The 21,963-nt window shown below is 36.9% G+C and overlaps 16 non-coding genes across 16 annotated transcripts; all 16 read left to right on the forward strand.

Annotated features, from left to right (window-relative positions):
* The first annotated feature begins 1,958 nt into the window (after positions 1 to 1,958).
* TRNAL-UAG (transfer RNA leucine (anticodon UAG)) lies at positions 1,959 to 2,040 on the forward strand. The gene has a single exon. It is a non-coding gene; the product is annotated as a tRNA-Leu (tRNA).
* Positions 2,041 to 4,084: 2,044 nt separating this feature from the next.
* On the forward strand, positions 4,085 to 4,166 carry TRNAL-AAG (transfer RNA leucine (anticodon AAG)). The gene has a single exon. It is a non-coding gene; the product is annotated as a tRNA-Leu (tRNA).
* Positions 4,167 to 4,903: 737 nt separating this feature from the next.
* Positions 4,904 to 4,985, forward strand: TRNAL-AAG (transfer RNA leucine (anticodon AAG)). The gene has a single exon. It is a non-coding gene; the product is annotated as a tRNA-Leu (tRNA).
* A 2,720-nt stretch (positions 4,986 to 7,705) lies between these two features.
* On the forward strand, positions 7,706 to 7,787 carry TRNAL-UAG (transfer RNA leucine (anticodon UAG)). Its single transcript has one exon. It is a non-coding gene; the product is annotated as a tRNA-Leu (tRNA).
* Positions 7,788 to 9,831: 2,044 nt separating this feature from the next.
* Positions 9,832 to 9,913, forward strand: TRNAL-AAG (transfer RNA leucine (anticodon AAG)). The gene has a single exon. It is a non-coding gene; the product is annotated as a tRNA-Leu (tRNA).
* Positions 9,914 to 10,650: 737 nt separating this feature from the next.
* On the forward strand, positions 10,651 to 10,732 carry TRNAL-AAG (transfer RNA leucine (anticodon AAG)). The gene has a single exon. It is a non-coding gene; the product is annotated as a tRNA-Leu (tRNA).
* A 1,232-nt stretch (positions 10,733 to 11,964) lies between these two features.
* TRNAL-AAG (transfer RNA leucine (anticodon AAG)) lies at positions 11,965 to 12,046 on the forward strand. The gene has a single exon. It is a non-coding gene; the product is annotated as a tRNA-Leu (tRNA).
* Positions 12,047 to 13,452: 1,406 nt separating this feature from the next.
* On the forward strand, positions 13,453 to 13,534 carry TRNAL-UAG (transfer RNA leucine (anticodon UAG)). The gene has a single exon. It is a non-coding gene; the product is annotated as a tRNA-Leu (tRNA).
* A 907-nt stretch (positions 13,535 to 14,441) lies between these two features.
* Positions 14,442 to 14,523, forward strand: TRNAL-UAG (transfer RNA leucine (anticodon UAG)). The gene has a single exon. It is a non-coding gene; the product is annotated as a tRNA-Leu (tRNA).
* A 737-nt stretch (positions 14,524 to 15,260) lies between these two features.
* TRNAL-AAG (transfer RNA leucine (anticodon AAG)) lies at positions 15,261 to 15,342 on the forward strand. The gene has a single exon. It is a non-coding gene; the product is annotated as a tRNA-Leu (tRNA).
* Positions 15,343 to 16,883: 1,541 nt separating this feature from the next.
* On the forward strand, positions 16,884 to 16,965 carry TRNAL-AAG (transfer RNA leucine (anticodon AAG)). Its single transcript has one exon. It is a non-coding gene; the product is annotated as a tRNA-Leu (tRNA).
* A 417-nt stretch (positions 16,966 to 17,382) lies between these two features.
* On the forward strand, positions 17,383 to 17,464 carry TRNAL-UAG (transfer RNA leucine (anticodon UAG)). Its single transcript has one exon. It is a non-coding gene; the product is annotated as a tRNA-Leu (tRNA).
* A 907-nt stretch (positions 17,465 to 18,371) lies between these two features.
* On the forward strand, positions 18,372 to 18,453 carry TRNAL-UAG (transfer RNA leucine (anticodon UAG)). The gene has a single exon. It is a non-coding gene; the product is annotated as a tRNA-Leu (tRNA).
* Positions 18,454 to 19,360: 907 nt separating this feature from the next.
* Positions 19,361 to 19,442, forward strand: TRNAL-UAG (transfer RNA leucine (anticodon UAG)). Its single transcript has one exon. It is a non-coding gene; the product is annotated as a tRNA-Leu (tRNA).
* A 736-nt stretch (positions 19,443 to 20,178) lies between these two features.
* Positions 20,179 to 20,260, forward strand: TRNAL-AAG (transfer RNA leucine (anticodon AAG)). Its single transcript has one exon. It is a non-coding gene; the product is annotated as a tRNA-Leu (tRNA).
* A 1,405-nt stretch (positions 20,261 to 21,665) lies between these two features.
* TRNAL-UAG (transfer RNA leucine (anticodon UAG)) lies at positions 21,666 to 21,747 on the forward strand. Its single transcript has one exon. It is a non-coding gene; the product is annotated as a tRNA-Leu (tRNA).
* The last annotated feature ends 216 nt before the right edge of the window (positions 21,748 to 21,963 follow it).

Consider the following 21,963-nt stretch of genomic DNA (forward strand, 5'->3'; position numbering starts at 1 on the left):
GATTTTGGAACTCTGTCCTATGTGTAGGGGATGTTATGGTTCAATGGCAGGTGGTGGGGTAATGGTTAGGCACTAAGAAGGGAGGTTAAGAGTTTGGAACTATAGTAGTATGTTTAAGGTTATGATGCAGATAGGAAGGGTCATGGTAAGATACTAAGAGGTTTTGGGGTTAGGCATGGAAGAAAAAGAATTAAGGATAGGCTGCAGGTATGTTCAGTGCTAAAGTTAGGGGCTCGATGTTGAAAGTTAGAAGGCTTACCTAGCAAGTGTCTGAATTGTGAGCATTGAGATGTCCCTAATATTGCAATGACCACCAGAAACACAAGCCCCAGTATCACGTACCTAACCCTAACCATATGTGAATGCTCTAATAAATCTCAATATGTTTTGTTACTTCATATAAAGTGAACAAAACACATTTAAATAATCATTTGATAGATCTTTGAGCCACATGAACACTGCACCCATGAGGTAGCATGGCCGAGCGGTCTAAGGCGCTGGATTAAGGCTCCAGTCTCTTAGGAGGCGTGGATTCAAATCCCACTGCTGCCATATTTGTTATTGATATATATATTGTTAGAGGTTGATGTTTTCATTGTTCTATCCACAAGAATGTAATTCAATTAAAAAGTAAGTGTTCATCATCACATTGTTATAACAGCTAATTTCTTTCTTTGCTAACTTCCCAAAGCTGCCATATAAATTTTCCAAAGAAAATGTCAGTAATTGGTTTCAAAGTGGTAAACTCGACTAAAATGCAAATTAATTAAAAATTAACCATTTCTCATCTAGATTGCATGGCAACCAATATTCTTTTAAAAAAAAATCTTTTCTCACTTATGTTAAGAGCATCTAAAATGCTTAACATAAAACATATTTTTACGTATTTCTTTAATACAACAACAAAATTTTCTGTAATTCTAGTTCTAGATTCCAGACTGTGAGAAACTATGCGTTACCTTTAAGTGTGGTAGCATGGCCGAGCGATCTAAGGCGCTGGATTTAGGCTCCAGTCTCTTCGGAGGCGTGGGTTCAAATCCCACTGCTGCCATAATTATCTTCCAAAAACAAAATCAGTTATTTTCTCTTAAAGTTCAAATTCTATCTGGTGTATGATAGTTGCTGGGACAATTCAACAACAGAGTTCAAAAAAGTTTATCATATTTAATAGATACTTTTCAAAAATATTTCTAAAGACTGTAAAGACATAAAAATTAACTTGAAGTGATTACAATTGGATGCATTGGGCATCCTGGCATTCGGGTAGCTGCAAGTCAGGAAACTGATAGCAGAATCCCAAACACTGGTAAAACGACTGATTTTGGAACTCTGTCCTATGTGTAGGGGATGTTATGGTTCAATGGCAGGTGGTGGGGTAATGGTTAGGCACTAAGAAGGGAGGTTAAGAGTTTGAAACTATAGGAGTATGTTTAAGGTTAAGATGCTGATAGAAAGGGTCATGGTAAGATACTAAGAGGTTTTGGGGTTAGGCATTGGAAGGAAAAGAAATAAGGATAGGCTGCAGGTATGTTCAGTGTTAGAGTTAGGAGCTCGATGTTGAAAGTTAGAAGGCTTGCCTAGCAAGTGTCAGTATTGTGAGCATTGAGATGTCCCTAATATTGCAATGACCACCAGAAACCCAAGCACCAGTATCACGTACCTAACCCTAACCATATGTGAATGCTCTAATAAATCTCAATATGTTTTGTCAGTGATTGGTTTCAAAGTGGTAAACTCGACTAAAATGCAAATTAATTAAAAATTAACCATTTCTCATCTAGATTGCATGGCAACCAATATTCTTTTTAAAAAAAATCTTTTCTCACTTATGTTAAGAGCATCTAAAATGCTTAACATAAAACATATTTTTACGTATTTCTTAAATACAACAACAACATTTTATGTAATTCTAGTTCTAGATTCCACACTGTGAGAAACTATGAGTTACCTTTAAGTGTGGTAGCATGGCCGAGCGGTCTAAGGCGCTGGATTTAGGCTCCAGTCTCTTCGGAGGCGTGGGTTCAAATCCCACTGCTGCCATAATTATCTTCCAAAAACAAAATCAGTTATTTTCTCTTAAAGTTCAAATTCTATCTGGTGTATGATAGTTGCTGGGACAATTCAACAACAGAGTTCAAAAAAGTTTATCATATTTACTAGATACTTTTCAAAAATATTTCTAAAGACTGTAGAGACATAAAAATTAACTTGAAGTGATTACAATTGGATGCATTGGGCATCCTGGCATTCGGGAAGCTGCAAGTCAGGAAACTGATAGCAGAATTCCAAACACTGGTAAAACGACTGATTTTGGAACTCTGTCCTATGTGTAGGGGATGTTATGGTTCAATGGCAGGGGGTGGGGTAATGGTTAGGCACTAAGAAGGGAGGTTAAGAGTTTGAAACTATAGGAGTATGTTTAAGGTTATGATGCAGATAGGAAGGGTCATGGTAAGATACTAAGAGGTTTTGGGGTTAGGCATTGGAAGGAAAAGAATTAAGGATAGGCTGCAGGTATGTTCAGTGTTAGAGTTAGGAGCTCGATGTTGAAAGTTAGAAGGCTTGCCTAGCAAGTGTCAGTATTGTGAGCATTGAGATGTCCCTAATATTGCAATGACCACCAGAAACCCAAGCCCCAGTATCACGTACCTAACCCTAACCATATGTGAATGCTCTAATAAATCTCAATATGTTTTGTTACTTCATATAAAGTGAACAAAACACATTTAAATAATCATTTGATAGATTTTTGAGCCACATGAACACTGCACCCCTGAGGTAGCATGGCCGAGCGGTCTAAGGCGCTGGATTAAGGCTCCAGTCTCTTCGTAGGCGTGGGTTCAAATCCCACTGCTGCCATATTTATTATTGATATATATTGTTAGAGGTTGATGTTTTCATTTTTCTATCCACAAGAATGCAATTCAATTAAAAAGTAAGTGTTCATCATCACATTGTTATAACAGCTAATTTCTTTCTTTGCTAACTTCCCAAAGCTGCCATATACATTTTCCAAAGAAAATGTCAGTGATTGGTTTCAAAGTGGTAAACTCGGCTAAAATGCAAATTAATTAAAAATTAACCATTTCTCATCTAGATTGCATGGCAACCAATATTCTTTTTAAAAAAAAATCTTTTCTCACTTATGTTAAGAGCAACTAAAATGCTTAACATAAAACATATTTTTACGTATTTCTTTAATACAACAACAACATTTTCTGTAATTCAAGTTCTAGATTCCAGACTGTGAGAAACTATGAGCTACTTTTAAGTGTGGTAGCATGGCTAAGGCGCTGGATTTAGGCTCCATTCTCTTCGGAGGCGTGGGTTCAAATCCCACTGCTGCCATAATTATCTTCCAAAAACAAAATCCGTAATTTTCTCTTAAAGTTCAAATTCTATCTGGTGTATGATAGTTGCTGGGACAATTCAACAACAGAGTTCAAAAAAGTTTATCATATTTACTAGATACTTTTCAAAAATATTTCTAAAGACTGTAAAGACATAAAAATTAACTTGAAGTGATTACAATTGGATGCATTGGGCATCCTGGCATTCGGGAAGCTGCAAGTCAGGAAACTGATAGCAGAATCCCAAACACTGGTAAAACGACTGATTTTGGAACTCTGTCCTATGTGTAGGGGATGTTATGGTTCAATGGCAGGTGGTGGGGTAATGGTTAGGCACTAAGAAGGGAGGTTAAGAGTTTGGAACTATAGTAGTATGTTTAAGGTTATGATGCAGATAGGAAGGGTCATGGTAAGATACTAAGAGGTTTTGGGGTTAGGCTTGGAAGAAAAAGAATTAAGGATAGGCTGCAGGTATGTTCAGTGTTAGAGTTAGGGGCTCGATGTTGAAAGTTAGAAGGCTTACCTAGCAAGTGTCTGAATTGTGAGCATTGAGATGTCCCTAATATTGCAATGACCACCAGAAACACAAGCCCCAGTATCACGTACCTAACCCTAACCATATGTGAATGCTCTCATAAATCTCAATATGTTTTGTTACTTCATATAAAGTGAACAAAACACATTTAAAAAATCATTTGACAGATCTTTGAGCCACATGAACACTGCACCCATGAGGTAGCATGGCCGAGCGGTCTAAGGCGCTGGATTAAGGCTCCAGTCTCTTCGGAGGCGTGGGTTCAAATCCCACTGCTGCCATAATTATTTTCCAAAAACAAAATCAGTTATTTTCTCTTAAAGTTCAAATTCTATCTGGTGTATGATAGTTGCTGGGACAATTCAACAACAGAGTTCAAAAAAGTTTATCATATTTACTAGATACTTTTCAAAAATATTTCTAAAGACTGTAAAGACATAAAAATTAACTTGAAGTGATTACAATATGATGCATTGGGCATCCTGGCATTCGGGAAGCTGCAAGTCAGGAAACTGATAGCAGAATCCCAAACACTGGTAAAACGACTGATTTTGGAACTCTGTCCTATGTGTAGGGGATGTTATGGTTCAATGGCAGGTGGTGGGGTAATGGTTAGGCACTAAGAAGGAAGGTTAAGAGTTTGAAACTATAGGAGTATGTTTAAGGTTAAGATGCTGATAGGAAGGGTCATGGTAAGATACTAAGAGGTTTTGGGGTTAGGCATTGGAAGGAAAAGAAATAAGGATAGGCTGCAGGTATGTTCAGTGTTAGAGTTAGGAGCTCGATGTTGAAAATTAGAAGGCTTGCCTAGCAAGTGTCAGTATTGTGAGCATTGAGATGTCCCTAATATTGCAATGACCACCAGAAACCCAAGCACCAGTATCACGTACCTAACCCTAACCATATGTGAATGCTCTAATAAATCTCAATATGTTTTGTTACTTCATATAAAGTGAACAAAACACATTTAAATAATCATTTGATAGATTTTTGAGCCACATGAACACTGCACCCCTGAGGTAGCATGGCCGAGCGGTCTAAGGCGCTGGATTAAGGCTCCAGTCTCTTCGGAGGCGTGGGTTCAAATCCCACTGCTGCCATATTTATTATTGATATATATTGTTAGAGGTTGATGTTTTCATTTTTCTATCCACAAGAATGCAAATCAATTAAAAAGTAAGTGTTCATCATCACATTGTTATAACAGCTAATTTCTTTCTTTGCTAACTTCCCAAAGCTGCCATATAAATTTTCCAAAGAAAATGTCAGTGATTGGTTTCAAAGTGGTAAACTCGACTAAAATGCAAATTAATTAAAAATTAACCATTTCTCATCTAGATTGCATGGCAACCAATATTCTTTTAAAAAAAATCTTTTCTCACTTATGTTAAGAGCATCTAAAATGCTTAACATAAAACATATTTTTACGTATTTCTTTAATACAACAACAACATTTTCTGTAATTCTAGTTCTAGATTCCAGACTGTGAGAAACTATGAGTTACCTTTAAGTGTGGTAGCATGGCCGAGCGATCTAAGGCGCTGGATTTAGGCTCCAGTCTCTTCGGAGGCGTGGGTGCAAATCCCACTGCTGCCATAATTATCTTCCAAAAACAAAATCAGTTATTTTCTCTTAAAGTTCAAATTCTATCTGGTGTATGATAGTTGCTGGGACAATTCAACAACAGCGTTCAAAAAGGTTTATCATATTTACTAGATACTTTTCAAAAATATTTCTAAAGACTATAGAGACATAAAAATTAACTTGAAGTGATTACAATTGGATGCATTGGGCATCCTGGCATTCGGGAAGCTGCAAGTCAGGAAGCTGATAGCAGAATCCCAAACACTGGTAAAACGACTGATTTTGGAACTCTGTCCTATGTGTAGGGGATGTTATGGTTCAATGGCAGGGGGTGGGGTAATGGTTAGGCACTAAGAAGGGAGGTTAAGAGTTTGGAACTATAGTAGTATGTTTAAGGTTATGATGCAGATAGGAAGGGTCATGGTAAGATACTAAGAGGTTTTGGGGTTAGGCATGGAAGAAAAAGAATTAAGGATAGGCTGCAGGTATGTTCAGTGCTAAAGTTAGGGGCTCGATGTTGAAAGTTAGAAGGCTTACCTAGCAAGTGTCTGAATTGTGAGCATTGAGATGTCCCTAATATTGCAATGACCACCAGAAACACAAGCCCCAGTATCACGTACCTAACCCTAACCATATGTGAATGCTCTAATAAATCTCAATATGTTTTGTTACTTCATATAAAGTGAACAAAACACATTTAAATAATCATTTGATAGATCTTTGAGCCACATGAACACTGCACCCATGAGGTAGCATGGCCGAGCGGTCTAAGGCGCTGGATTAAGGCTCCAGTCTCTTAGGAGGCGTGGATTCAAATCCCACTGCTGCCATATTTGTTATTGATATATATATTGTTAGAGGTTGATGTTTTCATTGTTCTATCCACAAGAATGTAATTCAATTAAAAAGTAAGTGTTCATCATCACATTGTTATAACAGCTAATTTCTTTCTTTGCTAACTTCCCAAAGCTGCCATATAAATTTTCCAAAGAAAATGTCAGTAATTGGTTTCAAAGTGGTAAACTCGACTAAAATGCAAATTAATTAAAAATTAACCATTTCTCATCTAGATTGCATGGCAACCAATATTCTTTTAAAAAAAAATCTTTTCTCACTTATGTTAAGAGCATCTAAAATGCTTAACATAAAACATATTTTTACGTATTTCTTTAATACAACAACAAAATTTTCTGTAATTCTAGTTCTAGATTCCAGACTGTGAGAAACTATGAGTTACCTTTAAGTGTGGTAGCATGGCCGAGCGATCTAAGGCGCTGGATTTAGGCTCCAGTCTCTTCGGAGGCGTGGGTTCAAATCCCACTGCTGCCATAATTATCTTCCAAAAACAAAATCAGTTATTTTCTCTTAAAGTTCAAATTCTATCTGGTGTATGATAGTTGCTGGGACAATTCAACAACAGAGTTCAAAAAAGTTTATCATATTTAATAGATACTTTTCAAAAATATTTCTAAAGACTGTAAAGACATAAAAATTAACTTGAAGTGATTACAATTGGATGCATTGGGCATCCTGGCATTCGGGTAGCTGCAAGTCAGGAAACTGATAGCAGAATCCCAAACACTGGTAAAACGACTGATTTTGGAACTCTGTCCTATGTGTAGGGGATGTTATGGTTCAATGGCAGGTGGTGGGGTAATGGTTAGGCACTAAGAAGGGAGGTTAAGAGTTTGAAACTATAGGAGTATGTTTAAGGTTAAGATGCTGATAGAAAGGGTCATGGTAAGATACTAAGAGGTTTTGGGGTTAGGCATTGGAAGGAAAAGAAATAAGGATAGGCTGCAGGTATGTTCAGTGTTAGAGTTAGGAGCTCGATGTTGAAAGTTAGAAGGCTTGCCTAGCAAGTGTCAGTATTGTGAGCATTGAGATGTCCCTAATATTGCAATGACCACCAGAAACCCAAGCACCAGTATCACGTACCTAACCCTAACCATATGTGAATGCTCTAATAAATCTCAATATGTTTTGTCAGTGATTGGTTTCAAAGTGGTAAACTCGACTAAAATGCAAATTAATTAAAAATTAACCATTTCTCATCTAGATTGCATGGCAACCAATATTCTTTTTAAAAAAAATCTTTTCTCACTTATGTTAAGAGCATCTAAAATGCTTAACATAAAACATATTTTTACGTATTTCTTAAATACAACAACAACATTTTATGTAATTCTAGTTCTAGATTCCACACTGTGAGAAACTATGAGTTACCTTTAAGTGTGGTAGCATGGCCGAGCGGTCTAAGGCGCTGGATTTAGGCTCCAGTCTCTTCGGAGGCGTGGGTTCAAATCCCACTGCTGCCATAATTATCTTCCAAAAACAAAATCAGTTATTTTCTCTTAAAGTTCAAATTCTATCTGGTGTATGATAGTTGCTGGGACAATTCAACAACAGAGTTCAAAAAAGTTTATCATATTTACTAGATACTTTTCAAAAATATTTCTAAAGACTGTAGAGACATAAAAATTAACTTGAAGTGATTACAATTGGATGCATTGGGCATCCTGGCATTCGGGAAGCTGCAAGTCAGGAAACTGATAGCAGAATTCCAAACACTGGTAAAACGACTGATTTTGGAACTCTGTCCTATGTGTAGGGGATGTTATGGTTCAATGGCAGGGGGTGGGGTAATGGTTAGGCACTAAGAAGGGAGGTTAAGAGTTTGAAACTATAGGAGTATGTTTAAGGTTATGATGCAGATAGGAAGGGTCATGGTAAGATACTAAGAGGTTTTGGGGTTAGGCATTGGAAGGAAAAGAATTAAGGATAGGCTGCAGGTATGTTCAGTGTTAGAGTTAGGAGCTCGATGTTGAAAGTTAGAAGGCTTGCCTAGCAAGTGTCAGTATTGTGAGCATTGAGATGTCCCTAATATTGCAATGACCACCAGAAACCCAAGCCCCAGTATCACGTACCTAACCCTAACCATATGTGAATGCTCTAATAAATCTCAATATGTTTTGTTACTTCATATAAAGTGAACAAAACACATTTAAATAATCATTTGATAGATTTTTGAGCCACATGAACACTGCACCCCTGAGGTAGCATGGCCGAGCGGTCTAAGGCGCTGGATTAAGGCTCCAGTCTCTTCGTAGGCGTGGGTTCAAATCCCACTGCTGCCATATTTATTATTGATATATATTGTTAGAGGTTGATGTTTTCATTTTTCTATCCACAAGAATGCAATTCAATTAAAAAGTAAGTGTTCATCATCACATTGTTATAACAGCTAATTTCTTTCTTTGCTAACTTCCCAAAGCTGCCATATACATTTTCCAAAGAAAATGTCAGTGATTGGTTTCAAAGTGGTAAACTCGGCTAAAATGCAAATTAATTAAAAATTAACCATTTCTCATCTAGATTGCATGGCAACCAATATTCTTTTTAAAAAAAAATCTTTTCTCACTTATGTTAAGAGCAACTAAAATGCTTAACATAAAACATATTTTTACGTATTTCTTTAATACAACAACAACATTTTCTGTAATTCAAGTTCTAGATTCCAGACTGTGAGAAACTATGAGCTACTTTTAAGTGTGGTAGCATGGCTAAGGCGCTGGATTTAGGCTCCAGTCTCTTCGGAGGCGTGGGTTCAAATCCCACTGCTGCTATAATTATCTTCCAAAAACAAAATCCGTAATTTTCTCTTAAAGTTCAAATTCTATCTGGTGTATGATAGTTGCTGGGACAATTCAACAACAGAGTTCAAAAAAGTTTATCATATTTACTAGATACTTTTCAAAAATATTTCTAAAGACTGTAAAGACATAAAAATTAACTTGAAGTGATTACAATTGGATGCATTGGGCATCCTGGCATTCGGGAAGCTGCAAGTCAGGAAACTGATAGCAGAATCCCAAACACTGGTAAAACGACTGATTTTGGAACTCTGTCCTATGTGTAGGGGATGTTATGGTTCAATGGCAGGTGGTGGGGTAATGGTTAGGCACTAAAAAGGGAGGTTAAGAGTTTGGAACTATAGTAGTATGTTTAAGGTTATGATGCAGATAGGAAGGGTCATGGTAAGATACTAAGAGGTTTTGGGGTTAGGCATGGAAGAAAAAGAATTAAGGATAGGCTGCAGGTATGTTCAGTGTTAGAGTTAGGGGCTCGATGTTGAAAGTTAGAAGGCTTACCTAGCAAGTGTCTGAATTGTGAGCATTGAGATGTCCCTAATATTGCAATGACCACCAGAAACACAAGCCCCAGTATCACGTACCTAACCCTAACCATATGTGAATGCTCTAATAAATCTCAATATGTTTTGTTACTTCATATAAAGTGAACAAAACACATTTAAAAAATCATTTGACAGATCTTTGAGCCACATGAACACTGCACCCATGAGGTAGCATGGCCGAGCGGTCTAAGGCGCTGGATTAAGGCTCCAGTCTCTTCGGAGGCGTGGGTTCAAATCCCACTGCTGCCATAATTATTTTCCAAAAACAAAATCAGTTATTTTCTCTTAAAGTTCAAATTCTATCTGGTGTATGATAGTTGCTGGGACAATTCAACAACAGAGTTCAAAAAAGTTTATCATATTTACTAGATACTTTTCAAAAATATTTCTAAAGACTGTAAAGACATAAAAATTAACTTGAAGTGATTACAATATGATGCATTGGGCATCCTGGCATTCGGGAAGCTGCAAGTCAGGAAACTGATAGCAGAATCCCAAACACTGGTAAAACGACTGATTTTGGAACTCTGTCCTATGTGTAGGGGATGTTATGGTTCAATGGCAGGTGGTGGGGTAATGGTTAGGCACTAAGAAGGAAGGTTAAGAGTTTGAAACTATAGGAGTATGTTTAAGGTTAAGATGCTGATAGGAAGGGTCATGGTAAGATACTAAGAGGTTTTGGGGTTAGGCATTGGAAGGAAAAGAAATAAGGATAGGCTGCAGGTATGTTCAGTGTTAGAGTTAGGAGCTCGATGTTGAAAATTAGAAGGCTTGCCTAGCAAGTGTCAGTATTGTGAGCATTGAGATGTCCCTAATATTGCAATGACCACCAGAAACCCAAGCACCAGTATCACGTACCTAACCCTAACCATATGTGAATGCTCTAATAAATCTCAATATGTTTTGTTACTTCATATAAAGTGAACAAAACACATTTAAATAATCATTTGATAGATTTTTGAGCCACATGAACACTGCACCCCTGAGGTAGCATGGCCGAGCGGTCTAAGGCGCTGGATTAAGGCTCCAGTCTTTTCGGAGGCGTGGGTTCAAATCCCACTGCTGCCATATTTATTATTGATATATATTGTTAGAGGTTGATGTTTTCATTTTTCTATCCACAAGAATGCAATTCAATTAAAAAGTAAGTGTTCATCATCACATTGTTATAACAGCTAATTTCTTTCTTTGCTAACTTCCCAAAGCTGCCATATAAATTTTCCAAAGAAAATGTCAGTGATTGGTTTCAAAGTGGTAAACTCGACTAAAATGCAAATTAATTAAAAATTAACCATTTCTCATCTAGATTGCATGGCAACCAATATTCTTTTAAAAAAAATCTTTTCTCACTTATGTTAAGAGCATCTAAAATGCTTAACATAAAACATATTTTTACGTATTTCTTTAATACAACAACAACATTTTCTGTAATTCTAGTTCTAGATTCCAGACTGTGAGAAACTATGAGTTACCTTTAAGTGTGGTAGCATGGCCGAGCGATCTAAGGCGCTGGATTTAGGCTCCAGTCTCTTCGGAGGCGTGGGTGCAAATCCCACTGCTGCCATAATTATCTTCCAAAAACAAAATCAGTTATTTTCTCTTAAAGTTCAAATTCTATCTGGTGTATGATAGTTGCTGGGACAATTCAACAACAGCGTTCAAAAAGGTTTATCATATTTACTAGATACTTTTCAAAAATATTTCTAAAGACTATAGAGACATAAAAATTAACTTGAAGTGATTACAATTGGATGCATTGGGCATCCTGGCATTCGGGAAGCTGCAAGTCAGGAAGCTGATAGCAGAATCCCAAACACTGGTAAAACGACTGATTTTGGAACTCTGTCCTATGTGTAGGGGATGTTATGGTTCAATGGCAGGTGGTGGGGTAATGGTTAGGCACTAAGAAGGGAGGTTAAGAGTTTGGAACTATAGTAGTATGTTTAAGGTTATGATGCAGATAGGAAGGGTCATGGTAAGATACTAAGAGGTTTTGGGGTTAGGCATGGAAGAAAAAGAATTAAGGATAGGCTGCAGGTATGTTCAGTGCTAAAGTTAGGGGCTCGATGTTGAAAGTTAGAAGGCTTACCTAGCAAGTGTCTGAATTTTGAGCATTGAGATGTCCCTAATATTGCAATGACCACCAGAAACACAAGCCCCAGTATCACGTACCTAACCCTAACCATATGTGAATGCTCTAATAAATCTCAATATGTTTTGTTACTTCATATAAAGTGAACAAAACACATTTAAATAATCATTTGATAGATCTTTGAGCCACATGAACACTGCACCCATGAGGTAGCATGGCCGAGCGGTCTAAGGCGCTGGATTAAGGCTCCAGTCTCTTAGGAGGCGTGGGTTCAAATCCCACTGCTGCCATATTTGTTATTGATATATATATTGTTAGAGGTTGATGTTTTCATTGTTCTATCCACAAGAATGTAATTCAATTAAAAAGTAAGTGTTCATCATCACATTGTTATAACAGCTAATTTCTTTCTTTGCTAACTTCCCAAAGCTGCCATATAAATTTTCCAAAGAAAATGTCAGTAATTGGTTTCAAAGTGGTAAACTCGACTAAAATGCAAATTAATTAAAAATTAACCATTTCTCATCTAGATTGCATGGCAACCAATATTCTTTTAAAAAAAAATCTTTTCTCACTTATGTTAAGAGCATCTAAAATGCTTAACATAAAACATATTTTTACGTATTTCTTTAATACAACAACAACATTTTCTGTAATTCTAGTTCTAGATTCCAGACTGTGAGAAACTATGAGTTACCTTAAAGTGTGGTAGCATGGCCGAGCGATCTAAGGCGCTGGATTTAGGCTCCAGTCTCTTCGGAGGCGTGGGTTCAAATCCCACTGCTGCCATAATTATCTTCCAAAAACAAAATCAGTTATTTTCTCTTAAAGTTCAAATTCTATCTGGTGTATGATAGTTGCTGGGACAATTCAACAACAGAGTTCAAAAAAGTTTATCATATTTAATAGATACTTTTCAAAAATATTTCTAAAGACTGTAAAGACATAAAAATTAACTTGAAGTGATTACAATTGGATGCATTGGGCATCCTGGCATTCGGGAAGCTGCAAGTCAGGAAACTGATAGCAGAATCCCAAACACTGGTAAAACGACTGATTTTGGAACTCTGTCCTATGTGTAGGGGATGTTATCGTTCAATGGCAGGTGGTGGGGTAATGGTTAGGCACTAAGAAGGGAGGTTAAGAGTTTGAAACTATAGGAGTATGTTTAAGGTTAAGATGCTGATAGGAAGGGTCATGGTAAGATACTAAGAGGTTTTGGGGTTAGGCATTGGAAGGAAAAGAAATAAGGATAGGCTGCAGGTATGTTCAGTGTTAGAGTTAGGAGCTCGATGTTGAAAGTTAGAAGGCTTGCCTAGCAAGTGTCAGTATTGTGAGCATTGAGATGTCCCTAATATTGCAATGACCACCAGAAACCCAAGCACCAGTATCACGTACCTAACCCTAACCATATGTGAATGCTCTAATAAATCTCAATATGTTTTGTCAGTGATTGGTTTCAAAGTGGTAAACTCGACTAAAATGCAAATTAATTAAAAATTAACCATTTCTCATCTAGATTGCATGGCAACCAATATTCTTTTTAAAAAAAATCTTTTCTCACTTATGTTAAGAGCATCTAAAATGCTTAACATAAAACATATTTTTACGTATTTCTTTAATACAACAACAACATTTTCTGTAATTCTAGTTCTAGATTCCAGACTGTGAGAAACTATGCATTACCTTTAAGTGTGGTAGCATGGCCGAGCGGTCTAAGGCGCTGGATTTAGGCTCCAGTCTCTTCGGAGGCGTGGGTTCAAATCCCACTGCTGCCATAATTATCTTCCAAAAACAAAATCAGTTATTTTCTCTTAAAGTTCAAATTCTATCTGGTGTATGATAGTTGCTGGGACAATTCAACAACAGAGTTCAAAAAAGTTTATCATATTTAATAGATACTTTTCAAAAATATTTCTAAAGACTGTAGAGACATAAAAATTAACTTGAAGTGATTACAATTGGATGCATTGGGCATCCTGGCATTCGGGAAGCAGCAAGTCAGGAAACTGATAGCAGAATTCCAAACACTGGTAAAACGACTGATTTTGGAACTCTGTCCTATGTGTAGGGGATGTTATGGTTCAATGGCAGGTGGTGGGGTAATGGTTAGGCACTAAGAAGGGAGGTTAAGAGTTTGAAACTATAGGAGTATGTTTAAGGTTAAGATGCTGATAGGAAGGGTCATGGTAAGATACTAAGAGGTTTTGGGGTTAGGCATTGGAAGGAAAAGAAATAAGGATAGGCTGCAGGTATGTTCAGTGTTAGAGTTAGGAGCTCGATGTTGAAAGTTAGAAGGCTTGCCTAGCAAGTGTCAGTATTGTGAGCATTGAGATGTCCCTAATATTGCAATGACCACCAGAAACCCAAGCACCAGTATCACGTACCTAACCCTAACCATATGTGAATGCTCTAATAAATCTCAATATGTTTTGTCAGTGATTGGTTTCAAAGTGGTAAACTCGACTAAAATGCAAATTAATTAAAAATTAACCATTTCTCATCTAGATTGCATGGCAACCAATATTCTTTTTAAAAAAAATCTTTTCTCACTTATGTTAAGAGCATCTAAAATGCTTAACATAAAACATATTTTTACGTATTTCTTAAATACAACAACAACATTTTCTGTAATTCTAGTTCTAGATTCCAGACTGTGAGAAACTATGCGTTACCTTTAAGTGTGGTAGCATGGCCGAGCGGTCTAAGGTGCTGGATTTAGGCTCCAGTCTCTTCGGAGGCGTGGGTTCAAATCCCACTGCTGCCATAATTATCTTCCAAAAACAAAATCAGTTATTTTCTCTTAAAGTTCAAATTCTATCTGGTGTATGATAGTTGCTGGGACAATTCAACAACAGAGTTCAAAAAAGTTTATCATATTTACTAGATACTTTTCAAAAATATTTCTAAAGACTGTAGAGACATAAAAATTAACTTGAAGTGATTACAATTGGATGCATTGGGCATCCTGGCATTCGGGAAGCTGCAAGTCAGGAAACTGATAGCAGAATTCCAAACACTGGTAAAACGACTGATTTTGGAACTCTGTCCTATGTGTAGGGGATGTTATGGTTCAATGGCAGGGGGTGGGGTAATGGTTAGGCACTAAGAAGGGAGGTTAAGAGTTTGAAACTATAGGAGTATGTTTAAGGTTAAGATGCTGATAGGAAGGGTCATGGTAAGATACTAAGAGGTTTTGGGGTTAGGCATTGGAAGGAAAAGAAATAAGGATAGGCTGCAGGTATGTTCAGTGTTAGAGTTAGGAGCTCGATGTTGAAAGTTAGAAGGCTTGCCTAGCAAGTGTCAGTATTGTGAGCATTGAGATGTCCCTAATATTGCAATGACCACCAGAAACCCAAGCACCAGTATCACGTACCTAACCCTAACCATATGTGAATGCTCTAATAAATCTCAATATGTTTTGTTACTTCATATAAAGTGAACAAAACACATTTAAATAATCATTTGATAGATTTTTGAGCCACATGAACACTGCACCCCTGAGGTAGCATGGCCGAGCGGTCTAAGGCGCTGGATTAAGGCTCCAGTCTCTTCGGAGGCGTGGGTTCAAATCCCACTGCTGCCATATTTATTATTGATATATATTGTTAGAGGTTGATGTTTTCATTTTTCTATCCACAAGAATGCAATTCAATTAAAAAGTAAGTGTTCATCATCACATGGGGCCTTATTTTGGTTCATTCTTTCTGACAAAATCCTTTTTAGATGGGCAAAACCATGTGCACTGCAGGTGGGGCAGATGTAACATGTGCAGAGAGAATTGGATTTGGGTGGGGTTTTACTTCAAAGTGAGATCTATATTGCAGTGTAAAAATAAAGCAGTCAGTATTTTCCCTGCACAGAAACAAAATTACTCACCCAAATCTAACTCTCTCTGCACATGTTACATCTGCCCCCCCCTGCAGTGCACATGGTTTTGTCCATCTAAGAAGGATTTTGTCAGAAAGAATGAACCAAAATAAGGCCCATTGTTATAACAGCTAATTTCTTTCTTTGCTAACTTCCCAAAGCTGCCATATAAATTTTCCAAAGAAAATGTCAGTGATTGGTTTCAAAGTGGTAAACTCGACTAAAATGCAAATTAATTAAAAATTAACCATTTCTCATCTAGATTGCATGGCAACCAATATTCTTTTAAAAAAAAATCTTTTCTCACTTATGTTAAGAGCATCTAAAATGCTTAACATAAAACATATTTTTACGTATTTCTTTAATACAACAACAACATTTTCTGTAATTCTAGTTCTAGATTCCAGACTGTGAGAAACTATGAGTTACCTTTAAGTGTGGTAGCATGGCCGAGCGATCTAAGGCGCTGGATTTAGGCTCCAGTCTCTTCGGAGGCGTGGGTGCAAATCCCACTGCTGCCATAATTATCTTCAAAAAACAAAATCAGTTATTTTCTCTTAAAGTTCAAATTCTATCTGGTGTATGATAGTTGCTGGGACAATTCAACAACAGCGTTCAAAAACGTTTATCATATTTACTAGATACTTTTCAAAAATATTTCTAAAGACTGTAGAGACATAAAAATTAACTTGAAGTGATTACAATTGGATGCATTGGGCATCCTGGCATTCGGGAAGCTGCAAGTCAGGAAGCTGATAGCAGAATCCCAAACACTGGTAAAACGACTGATTTTGGAACTCTGTCCTATGTGTAGGGGATGTTATGGTTCAATGGCAGGTGGTGGGGTAATGGTTAGGCACTAAGAAGGGAGGTTAAGAGTTTGGAACTATAGTAGTATGTTTAAGGTTATGATGCAGATAGGAAGGGTCATGGTAAGATACTAAGAGGTTTTGGGGTTAGGCATGGAAGAAAAAGAATTAAGGATAGGCTGCAGGTATGTTCAGTGTTAAAGTTAGGGGCTCGATGTTGAAAGTTAGAAGGCTTACCTAGCAAGTGTCTGAATTGTGAGCATTGAGATGTCCCTAATATTGCAATGACCACCAGAAACACAAGCCCCAGTATCACGTACCTAACCCTAACCATATGTGAATGCTCTAATAAATCTCAATATGTTTTGTTACTTCATATAAAGTGAACAAAACACATTTAAATAATCATTTGATAGATCTTTGAGCCACATGAACACTGCACCCATGAGGTAGCATGGCCGAGCGGTCTAAGGCGCTGGATTAAGGCTCCAGTCTCTTCGGAGGCGTGGGTTCAAATCCCACTGCTGCCATATTTGTTATTGATATATATATTGTTAGAGGTTGATGTTTTCATTGTTCTATCCACAAGAATGTAATTCAATTAAAAAGTAAGTGTTAATCATCACATTGTTATAACAGCTAATTTCTTTCTTTGCTAACTTCCCAAAGCTGCCATATAAATTTTCCAAAGAAAATGTCAGTAATTGGTTTCAAAGTGGTAAACTCGACTAAAATGCAAATTAATTAAAAATTAACCATTTCTCATCTAGATTGCATGGCAACCAATATTCTTTTTAAAAAAAATCTTTTCTCACTTATGTTAAGAGCATCTAAAATGCTTAACATAAAACATATTTTTACGTATTTCTTTAATACAACAACAACATTTTATGTAATTCTAGTTCTAGATTCCAGACTGTGAGAAACTATGAGTTACCTTTAAGTGTGGTAGCATGGCCGAGCGGTCTAAGGCGCTGGATTTAGGCTCCAGTCTCTTCGGAGGCGTGGGTTCAAATCCCACTGCTGCCATAATTATCTTCCAAAAACAAAATCAGTTATTTTCTCTTAAAGTTCAAATTCTATCTGGTGTATGATAGTTGCTGGGACAATTCAACAACAGAGTTCAAAAAAGTTTATCATATTTAATAGATACTTTTCAAAAATATTTCTAAAGACTGTAAAGACATAAAAATTAACTTAAAGTGATTACAATTGGATGCATTGGGCATCCTGGCATTCGGGAAGCTGCAAGTCAGGAACCTGATAGCAGAATCCCAAACACTGGTAAAACGACTGATTTTGGAACTCTGTCCTATGTGTAGGGGATGTTATGGTTCAATGGCAGGTGGTGGGGTAATGGTTAGGCACTAAGAAGGGAGGTTAAGAGTTTGAAACTATAGGAGTATGTTTAAGGTTAAGATGCTGATAGGAAGGGTCATGGTAAGATACTAAGAGGTTTTGGGGTTAGGCATTGGAAGGAAAAGAAATAAGGATAGGCTGCAGGTATGTTCAGTGTTAGAGTTAGGAGCTCGATGTTGAAAGTTAGAAGGCTTGCCTAGCAAGTGTCAGTATTGTGAGCATTGAGATGTCCCTAATATTGCAATGACCACCAGAAACCCAAGCACCAGTATCACGTACCTAACCCTAACCATATGTGAATGCTCTAATAAATCTCAATATGTTTTGTCAGTGATTGGTTTCAAAGTGGTAAACTCGACTAAAATGCAAATTAATTAAAAATTAATCATTTCTCATCTAGATTGCATGGCAACCAATATTCTTTTTAAAAAAAATCTTTTCTCACTTATGTTAAGAGCATCTAAAATGCTTAACATAAAACATATTTTTACGTATTTCTTAAATACAACAACAACATTTTATGTAATTCTAGTTCTAGATTCCAGACTGTGAGAAACTATGCGTTACCTTTAAGTGTGGTAGCATGGCCGAGTGGTCTAAGGCGCTGGATTTAGGCTCCAGTCTCTTCGGAGGCGTGGGTTCAAATCCCACTGCTGCCATAATTATCTTCCAAAAACAAAATCAGTTATTTTCTCTTAAAGTTCAAATTCTATCTGGTGTATGATAGTTGCTGGGACAATTCAACAACAGAGTTCAAAAAAGTTTATCATATTTAATAGATACTTTTCAAAAATATTTCTAAAGACTGTAAAGACATAAAAATTAACTTGAAGTGATTACAATTGGATGCATTGGGCATCCTGGCATTCGGGAAGCTGCAAGTCAGGAACCTGATAGCAGAATCCCAAACACTGGTAAAACGACTGATTTTGGAACTCTGTCCTATGTGTAGGGGATGTTATGGTTCAATGGCAGGTGGTGGGGTAATGGTTAGGCACTAAGAAGGGAGGTTAAGAGTTTGAAACTATAGGAGTATGTTTAAGGTTAAGATGCTGATAGGAAGGGTCATGGTAAGATACTAAGAGGTTTTGGTGTTAGGCATTGGAAGGAAAAGAAATAAGGATAGGCTGCAGGTATGTTCAGTGTTAGAGTTAGGAGCTCGATGTTGAAAGTTAGAAGGCTTGCCTAGCAAGTGTCAGTATTGTGAGCATTGAGATGTCCCTAATATTGCAATGACCACCAGAAACCCAAGCACCAGTATCACGTACCTAACCCTAACCATATGTGAATGCTCTAATAAATCTCAATATGTTTTGTCAGTGATTGGTTTCAAAGTGGTAAACTCGACTAAAATGCAAATTAATTAAAAATTAACCATTTCTCATCTAGATTGCATGGCAACCAATATTCTTTTTAAAAAAAATCTTTTCTCACTTATGTTAAGAGCATCTAAAATGCTTAACATAAAACATATTTTTACGTATTTCTTAAATACAACAACAACATTTTATGTAATTCTAGTTCTAGATTCCAGACTGTGAGAAACTATGCGTTACCTTTAAGTGTGGTAGCATGGCCGAGCGGTCTAAGGCGCTGGATTTAGGCTCCAGTCTCTTCGGAGGCGTGGGTTCAAATCCCACTGCTGCCATAATTATCTTCCAAAAACAAAATCAGTTATTTTCTCTTAAAGTTCAAATTCTATCTGGTGTATGATAGTTGCTGGGACAATTCAACAACAGAGTTCAAAAAAGTTTATCATATTTAATAGATACTTTTCAAAAATATTTCTAAAGACTGTAAAGACATAAAAATTAACTTGAAGTGATTACAATTGGATGCATTGGGCATCCTGGCATTCGGGAAGCTGCAAGTCAGGAAACTGATAGCAGAATCCCAAACACTGGTAAAACGACTGATTTTGGAACTCTGTCCTATGTGTAGGGGATGTTATGGTTCAATGGCAGGTGGTGGGGTAATGGTTAGGCACTAAGAAGGGAGGTTAAGAGTTTGGAACTATAGTAGTATGTTTAAGGTTATGATGCAGATAGGAAGGGTCATGGTAAGATACTAAGAGGTTTTGGGGTTAGGCATGGAAGAAAAAGAATTAAGGATAGGCTGCAGGTATGTTCAGTGTTAAAGTTAGGGGCTCGATGTTGAAAGTTAGAAGGCTTACCTAGCAATTGTCTGAATTGTGAGCATTGAGATGTCCCTAATATTGCAATGACCACCAGAAACACAAGCCCCAGTATCACGTACCTAACCCTAACCATATGTGAATGCTCTAATAAATCTCAATATGTTTTGTTACTTCATATAAAGTGAACAAAACACATTTAAATAATCATTTGATAGATCTTTGAGCCACATGAACACTGCACCCATGAGGTAGCATGGCCGAGCGGTCTAAGGCGCTGGATTAAGGCTCCAGTCTCTTCGGAGGCGTGGGTTCAAATCCCACTGCTGCCACATTTATTATTGATATATATATTGTTAGAGGTTGATGTTTTCATTGTTCTATCCACAAGAATGTAATTCAATTAAAAAGTAAGTGTTCATCATCACATTGTTATAACAGCTAATTTCTTTCTTTGCTAACTTCCCAAAGCTGCCATATAAATTTTCCAAAGAAAATGTCAGTAATTGGTTTCAAAGTGGTAAACTCGACTAAAATGCAAATTAATTAAAAATTAACCATTTCTCATCTAGATTGCATGGCAACCAATATTCTTTTTAAAAAAAATCTTTTCTCACTTATGTTAAGAGCATCTAAAATGCTTAATATAAAACATATTTTTACGTATTTCTTTAATACAACAACAACATTTTATGTAATTCTAGTTCTAGATTCCAGACTGTGAGAAACTATAAGTTACCTTTAAGTGTGGTAGCATGGCCGAGCGGTCTAAGGCGCTGGATTTAGGCTCCAGTCTCTTCGGAGGCTTGGGTTCAAATCCCACTGCTGCCATAATTATCTTCCAAAAACAAAATCAGTTATTTTCTCTTAAAGTTCAAATTCTATCTGGTGTATGATAGTTGCTGGGACAATTCAACAACAGAGTTCAAAAAAGTTTATCATATTTAATAGATACTTTTCAAAAATATTTCTAAAGACTGTAAAGACATAAAAATTAACTTGAAGTGATTACAATTGGATGCATTGGGCATCCTGGCATTCGGGAAGCTGCAATTAAGGAAACTGATAGCAGAATCCCAAACACTGGTAAAACGACTGATTTTGGAACTCTGTCCTATGTGTAGGGGATGTTATGGTTCAATGGCAGGTGGTGGGGTAATGGTTAGGCACTAAGAAGGGAGGTTAAGAGTTTGGAACTATAGTAGTATGTTTAAGGTTATGATGCAGATAGGAAGGGTCATGGTAAGATACTAAGAGGTTTTGGGGTTAGGCATGGAAGAAAAAGAATTAAGGATAGGCTGCAGGTATGTTCAGTGTTAAAGTTAGGGGCTCGATGTTGAAAGTTAGAAGGCTTGCCTAGCAAGTGTCAGTATTGTGAGCATTGAGATGTCCCTAATATTGCAATGACCACCAGAAACCCAAGCACCAGTATCACGTACCTAACCCTAACCATATGTGAATGCTCTAATAAATCTCAATATGTTTTGTCAGTGATTGGTTTCAAAGTGGTAAACTCGACTAAAATGCAAATTAATTAAAAATTAACCATTTCTCATCTAGATTGCATGGCAACCAATATTCTTTTTAAAAAAAATCTTTTTTCACTTATGTTAAGAGCATCTAAAATGCTTAACATAAAACATATTTTTACGTATTTCTTAAATACAACAACAACATTTTCTGTAATTCTAGTTCTAGATTCCAGACTGTGAGAAACTATGCGTTACCTTTAAGTGTGGTAGCATGGCCGAGCGGTCTAAGGCGCTGGATTTAGGCTCCAGTCTCTTCGGAGGCGTGGGTTCAAATCCCACTGCTGCCATAATTATCTTCCAAAAACAAAATCAGTTATTTTCTCTTAAAGTTCAAATTCTATCTGGTATATGATAGTTGCTGGGACAATTCAACAACAGAGTTCAAAAAAGTTTATCATATTTACTAGATACTTTTCAAAAATATTTCTAAAGACTGTAGAGACATAAAAATTAACTTGAAGTGATTACAATTGGATGCATTGGGCATCCTGGCATTCGGGAAG

Source organism: Crinia signifera, chromosome 6 (assembly GCF_055691185.1).
Source record: "Crinia signifera chromosome 6, ASM5569118v1, whole genome shotgun sequence".
Classification (NCBI taxonomy): Eukaryota; Metazoa; Chordata; class Amphibia; order Anura; family Myobatrachidae; genus Crinia; species Crinia signifera.